Raw genomic sequence first — 7003 nt, 5'->3', positions numbered from 1 at the left:
GTCAGGAATACAATTATCAACACCCTTAACATGCTTAATATTTAAAACAAACTCCTGTAGCTGAAGAGCCCAACGCAAAATCCTCTGGTTTGAACCTTTCATTCTTTCAATGAACACCAAAGGGTTATGGTCCGTCCAAATTTCTACGGGAAAGGAAAAATTTGTAACATATGGTTTGAAATGAACTAAGGTACGAATTAAAGCTAGAGCCTCCTTCTCGATGGAAGAATACCTTCTCTCAGCATCCAACAACTTACGACTAAAGTATGATACTGGACGCACTTCACCATCTTCATGTCTTTGAAAAAGTACTCCACCTATACCCACATCACTGGCATCTACAGCCACAATAAAAGGTTTCTGAAAGTCAGGAGACATTAGAATGGGGTTAGACATCAATACAGTTTTGAGTTTTAAAAAAGATTCCTCACACTGAGAAGACCATACAAACTTTTGTCCATTTTGCAATAGTTGAGTAAGGGGCTGAGCAATGTCAGAGAAGTTTCGGAAGAATCTCCTATAATAACCCAACATACCTAAAATTCTCCGGACCTCCCTAACATTGTGTGGCCTTTGCAAATTTAATAGAGCCTCGAGGTTAGCTTGTTTAGGAGTAACCTGACCCAAACCAACCTCGTGACCTAGATAACACACCTTGGCTTTACCAAATTCACATTTACTCAAATTTACAACAAGACCAGCGGCTCTCAAGGCCTCAAATACCTTCTTTATTCTCACCAAATGTGTCCGCCAATCATTGCTGTGAATAACAAAATCATCTATATAAATTTCTGTACCCTCCAGACCACATATTACTCTGTTCATCAACCGCTGAAAGGTACACGCTGCATTCTTCATCCCAAAGGGCATTACTTTGCATTCGTAAAGCCCAAAGGGCGTAACAAAAGCAGAAATCTCACGAGCTCGATCAGATAGGGGAACCTGCCAATACCCCTTTAAAAGATCCAATTTGGTTATAAACTTAGCAGGTCCTATCCGATCAAGACAGTCCTCAATACGTGGCAAAGGGAAAGAGTCATTCTTTGTATTAGCATTGACCTTGCGGTAGTCCACACACATGCGAAACTGCACGTCAGGTTTCTTAACAAGTACAATAGGGGAGCTCCAAGGACTTACCGAAGGTCTAATTAAATCATGCTCCAACATATAATTTATCTCCTTCTCGACATTATCCCGTTTTTCTGGATTTAATCGATAAGGACTTTGTTTGACTGGGGAAGCACTGCCTACATCAACATCATGTTGGAGCAAGGTCGTTCTGCCTGGAGAGGCCTGAAATAAGTCTGCAAAAGAAGATATTAATTTCAACATGTCATCCTTCTGGATACCCTCCAGATGCTCCAAACCCTTTACTAAAGTTTCAAAATTTTGCATATTACTTGTAAGGGCATCTGATGATACCTGGCAAAACAAGTCGGCTGGTTCTTCTAATGTGTGGTCTAACACTAGAGACACTGGCTCATATACTATAGCTAGAGGATCAAGTCTACCAACTGTGTAAGATTTCAATCTATTTATATGGAATATCCGACACTTCCGTTTGGTCCCAGGAGCTTCCACTTCATAATTGACATCAGACAATTTCCGGAGTACCTTCCAAGGCCCCTTATACCTAGGTTCCAGAAGATTGTCAGAGTCTGTACTCAAAACTAAAACAAGCTCACCAGGCTCAAACGAACGTGTCCTTACTCTTCTTATCATAATTTTCTCTTCATTGAGGCCTGAGACAACAGCAAATTATCCTGGGAAAATTTCCAGGCAGCAGATAATCTCCTCCTCAGGTCCTCAACGAACTCACCCACATTCAATTCTTTCTTATGACTAACCTCTAGCAACTCATGGAAAATTTCTAGAGGACCACGTACTTTATGCCCAAAAATCAACTCGAATGGAGCTATACCTGTGGAAGAATTGGGATGATTACATATAGCAAAGAGAGCAAAGGGAAGACCTTTATCCCAATCCTCGCCTTGCTCATAACAGTACTTTTTTAGAATAGACTTAAGGGTTTGGTTGAACCGTTCCACTACGCCCTGACTCTCTGGGTGGTAAGGTACGCTGGTAATGTGCTGAATAGCCAGTTCAGCACATTTACCTTTAAACACTTTACTCGTAAAATTTGTGCCACAATCAGTTTGAATTTTACGAGGCAACCCATACCTGGAAAAAAACTTCTATTTGTTTCTCAAATACTACTTTGGATGTAATTTTCTTCATAGGAAAAGCTTCAGGAAACCTAGATGCTCTGTCCATTATAGTTAAAAGATAAATAAAACCAGATTTAGTTCGGGGCAAAGGCCCAACCACATCAACAACCAACTCAGCAAAAGGATCTCCAATTGCAGGAATTGGATACAAAGGGGCTTTAGGAATAGGTTTATTAGGTTTACCCATAATTTGGTATGTTTCACAACTTCCTACAAATTTCTTCACTGAGGATTTCAATCCTGGCCACCAAAAATATTTTGCCAATCTACCATGAGTTTTACAAACTCCAAAATGACCAGAAAAGGAATCCTCATGAGCTAGACTAAGGACATCATTCTGATATTTTGAAGGTACCACACATCTGTTCTACCCGAGAGGTTTGGTTCAAGCCGTGATCCACAGGACGACTAACTCTATACAACAAACCTCTAATCACACAGAACCTGGGTTTTGTTAAATCATCCGTACCTCCTAATTCATAATTGAATTCAGCCTTCTGAGCTTCAATAAAGCTTACACGGTTACAATCAGGTTTAAATATTTTATTTATAAAACTACTACTACCACTACCTGCAGACCCGGGTCTCTCTACATCTACCTCTAAACTACTGAAGTTTAAATTATCCTCATTCTGTAAGGCGGCAGCAGCCTTTGCAGAAGCTCGAGTGGTAATTGCCACAGGACTTGCAGTTACAGACACTATTGGGAATATTTCAAAACCTTGGGCATCTAACATATCATTTCCCAAAATGCCGTCAATGCCCGGGATAGGGAGCTTTTCTACCACTGCCAATTCTGTCACCTTGTGATACCCTGGGAAGAATGCCTCTACTTCCACCAAAGGTGCAGAAACCACTGTATCAGGGAACCCACCCAGGACCACATAAATTCCAGAATTCACACCAACATCCTTCAACACCCTTGACAAGACCAATGATCGAGCGGACCCAGTGTCCCTCAAAAAGTTCACTCCGACAACTTTACTATCAATTACCAAACTGCCAGGCCAAATATATTTGTCAAAGGAGAGCTAGTAGGTGATTGATTTATTTCACCTCCAATACTACCAATCACAACCCTTCCTTCAGGTCCTGGGGAACACTCAACTTCCGTATTAGGGGTAGTAGGGGCATTGGCTATTAAAGGTACGGGAACGTTGTTAACTCCCCTTCCGTTCTGCTGGAGCTACCTCATTCGGGAAGGACACCGAGGTTGAAAGTGCCCCTGCTCGTGACACCAAAAACAGGTTCTCTTAGCTCTACCAACATTATTAGAACTTTGGTTACCCTGGGAAAACACCCGAGTGTTCCTTCAACTCGTGTTATTTCCCGGGCTAGCTTCAACCTTCGTTTTAACGGGGGTTATTGGATCTCCAATTATTATTCGGACTGGCAGACTGTGATTTAAAGGCTGATGGACTAAAGCTATTACTACTTACACGGTGTGTTAACACAAACTCATCAGCTATCTGAGCAGCTTTACTTAAGCTATATGCTTTAACCTCCTCCAGGTGAATCCTGACTTCTTTACTACAAGTTTTCTTAAACTCCTCAAGTAGCATGAGCTCCCTCAGGGAGGAGAAGGAGACCACCTGACGACTCTTTACCCAGTCGTCAAACTGCTCCTCCTTAAGATGGGCATACTCCACATAGGACATAGTATTGGGCTTCATAGAATTCCTAAATTTCAGGCGATAAGCCTCAGGGACCAAGTCATACGCCTTGAGAATCAACGCCTTAACTTTATTATAATCTCTGGCTATACTCTCTTCTAAAGCATTATATTGGCGAATGGCCTTACCTACTAACCTGCATTGAATTAATACAGTCCACATCTCAGTGGGGCAAGACAATCTAGTGGCCACCCGCTCAAAAGCCTTAAAGAACTCCGGCACATTACCTTCATCAAGCAGTGGCACCAACTTTAATGCCTCACTTATGTTAAACCTATCTGAAGAAGGGACCGGTGGGAGTACTATTAAAGTCAGGGTTTGCTCGTAACCTAGCCAAGTCTAAGTTAATTCTAGCCATTTCCAACTCATGGCGCCTCGCCCTCTCATTCTCTTCGAATTGTACCTTCAATAATTCTATTTTTTTACAAATTATGCTAAGATCTAAATTTTCAGGATTCCCAACACACTGTACAGGGTCTGGCACTACCGCTACAAAGGGGTTATTAGAAACTCTAGTTTTTTCGGTTAAATTACCCAGACGAGTATAAATAACACCAGTACGAGGGTGGGTCCTCAAATAGTGACAACCCCGGGTTAACACTGACCTCATCAAGAGAATTCTCATCATCAGAACTTCCACCAATCATATCTCTAGCCAAATCCTCACCCTCGGTTATACCACGAGCCACCATCGCCTCAACAGACAACAACAACTGAGCCTTAGTGTCAGTGGTTCTAAAAGAGATGTTTAACCAACGAGCACAACTCCTTAAATGCTCCTTACTTAGGATGGCTAAATATTTGATACAGTCAGAAGACCCCAAAAAATTCGGCTGGATCAAAAACAAAGCCTGCCATAATGAATTACCTAAAAAAGGGAGGGGGGAGAAAGTAAGGCAAGCAACAAAACCAAATCAAATATTGTAATCCATCCCAGAGTTGCTCCACAAACTCAAACTCTGTGCACTCCCGCGTACGATCCTGTCACGGTCGCCAATCTTGTTATGAACCCTTTGGCCGTAATACAGGTCTTTAATTTCAATACTTACAGGGATCGTAGGCAGTAAGAAAGTACACAGGGTATAAGGAATGTGGAAACAAACACCAAAATAAAATAAACAATATTTAATTACACAATACCCTTAATACTAAATAAGCCTTGTGAGCAAATTTAACGGCAAATACAAACATAACAATAACGGGCTCACAACGATACCTAATACTTAGAAACTAACCCTAACAAGGCTTAGATAATAATGATACAGGCCCAAGACCACTAACCTATAATTATAAGATTGAAGGAAGACTAGAGAAAATAAAGACAGGAAAACCTTAAATCTCCTACCGTAACCATGTTTGTACTAAACTTAAAACTAACCCAGTAACAACAGCTTAACATGATATAATAATATAAATATGATTGATAATTATATACACAAATCCTCGTGTACAACGAAGTGCACAGGAGTCTCTTCAATCTCCCAGCAGATATACGAGGAAGCACACAAATTGTCCAGGTAGACTCAGGGGTTGGCATCAATTCCGAGGAACAACAGGATAATTACGTCTTACCTGGCAATTTCCTCCCTACAGGCCTCCTCACGAGCCATTAGCTCTCCTGGACATGCAGCTCAAGACGGACAGGACAGTGGTTGACGTGACATCTCCTACGTGGCGGGACAGCGACGACCACGTCTTCCGCCAAATCCTCCGGCGGGAATCAGGAGTACAGGAGTCGCAAGTGACAGTAACCTGCGATATCACAGCCGTGATCACACTCCTTAATGCACATATACTGCAGATGGCTCAGCACATCTACGAGCAACCACTTCCAAGGGAGGTCCGTCGGAGTATTCCTCCAAAAAGGCGTAATAGCAATCTCGAAAAGGCTGCCAGCAAAATAGCGTACGTCCAGAAGCTTATACAGGCCCGAACTGCCTTAGCCCGGTCTCCACTCACTGCACTACAGTTCCATTCCAACTCGAAAACAAAATAAAAGCAATCGTTAACACGATAGTTAGGCAATTAACAACAAGAGGAGGAATCCCTGAGCAAAACCACTGTACGTTACGTTAACGAAAAAAATAGTTACTGAACTGAATATAATAGAACACTTAAAACTAAGGTAAAAGGCTGATTTAAGAAAAATAAGCAATAAATTACGTTAATTTGACAGATACTTAACTCTTCGTTTTCAAATTCGGTTGTGTAGCAGGGTTTCCCACCTTCAAGGACGGCTTCTTAATCTTCCTCTTACATTGCAGTTGGATAGCTCCCTAATATATCAAGTTTTGCAGATCATCAGATGTCTAGTTGAGTAGAAGCTCTTTGTGAGTGTTGCCGTGACACTACTAGTTGATGTCTGGATAGGCCACACCCAGAACGATATCTTCGATACGTTCATTATGTTAAGTATGTTACTATGGCGGCTAAAGAGTCAGATTCATTAAGGTTTTATTTTTATGTACGATTTTACCATAATTATATATTAGTGTGTTCCATTTTTCCGAAGGATTATAGCTGATATTTTAGAAGCATGCTTAATGACCAGTATCATTTATTGAGTGAAGTTTCAAAATGTTTCCACACACGAACCTAGTCTCATTAGAAATGTGAAGAATGAGAGAGTTGCCAGAACGAAAATCACTGAATTCAGGTTATCACCAGATTTTCTATATACTGTACAAGCATAATTGTTTCATTATTACCTTCGCCAATATTATGTTTTCGTGTCAGTATATTCATTTAATTATTTATTAGTCTGAGTGTGTCTGTGGACAGCTTTACGTCAAAACTACTTGACAGATTTTGATGGAATTTTGAACAATGACAGACCTTAGGTCATGGACGACCCCATTGAATTTTCCAGATGGGTCTGGATCTGGATCCGATTCTAGACCCGAACTTATTTTTTTTTTTCGCCAATTTGAAAAGATTGTGATAATAAATGGACGGATTTTGACGACATTTCCACCAAAGATAGATCTTATGCTATAGACGACTCCTTCAACTCTTGGAGATGATCTGATTCCAAGTCTGGTCCATGTTTTACTTTTTTTGCGCGTTTTTCTGTTTGTCACTGGACTATATTACGTCAAAATT

The sequence above is a fragment of the Palaemon carinicauda genome, chromosome 17 (assembly GCF_036898095.1).
Source record: "Palaemon carinicauda isolate YSFRI2023 chromosome 17, ASM3689809v2, whole genome shotgun sequence".
NCBI lineage: Eukaryota > Metazoa > Arthropoda > Malacostraca > Decapoda > Palaemonidae > Palaemon > Palaemon carinicauda.
The sequence above is the reverse complement of the archived record's forward strand: the minus strand, read 5'-3'. Positions refer to the sequence as shown.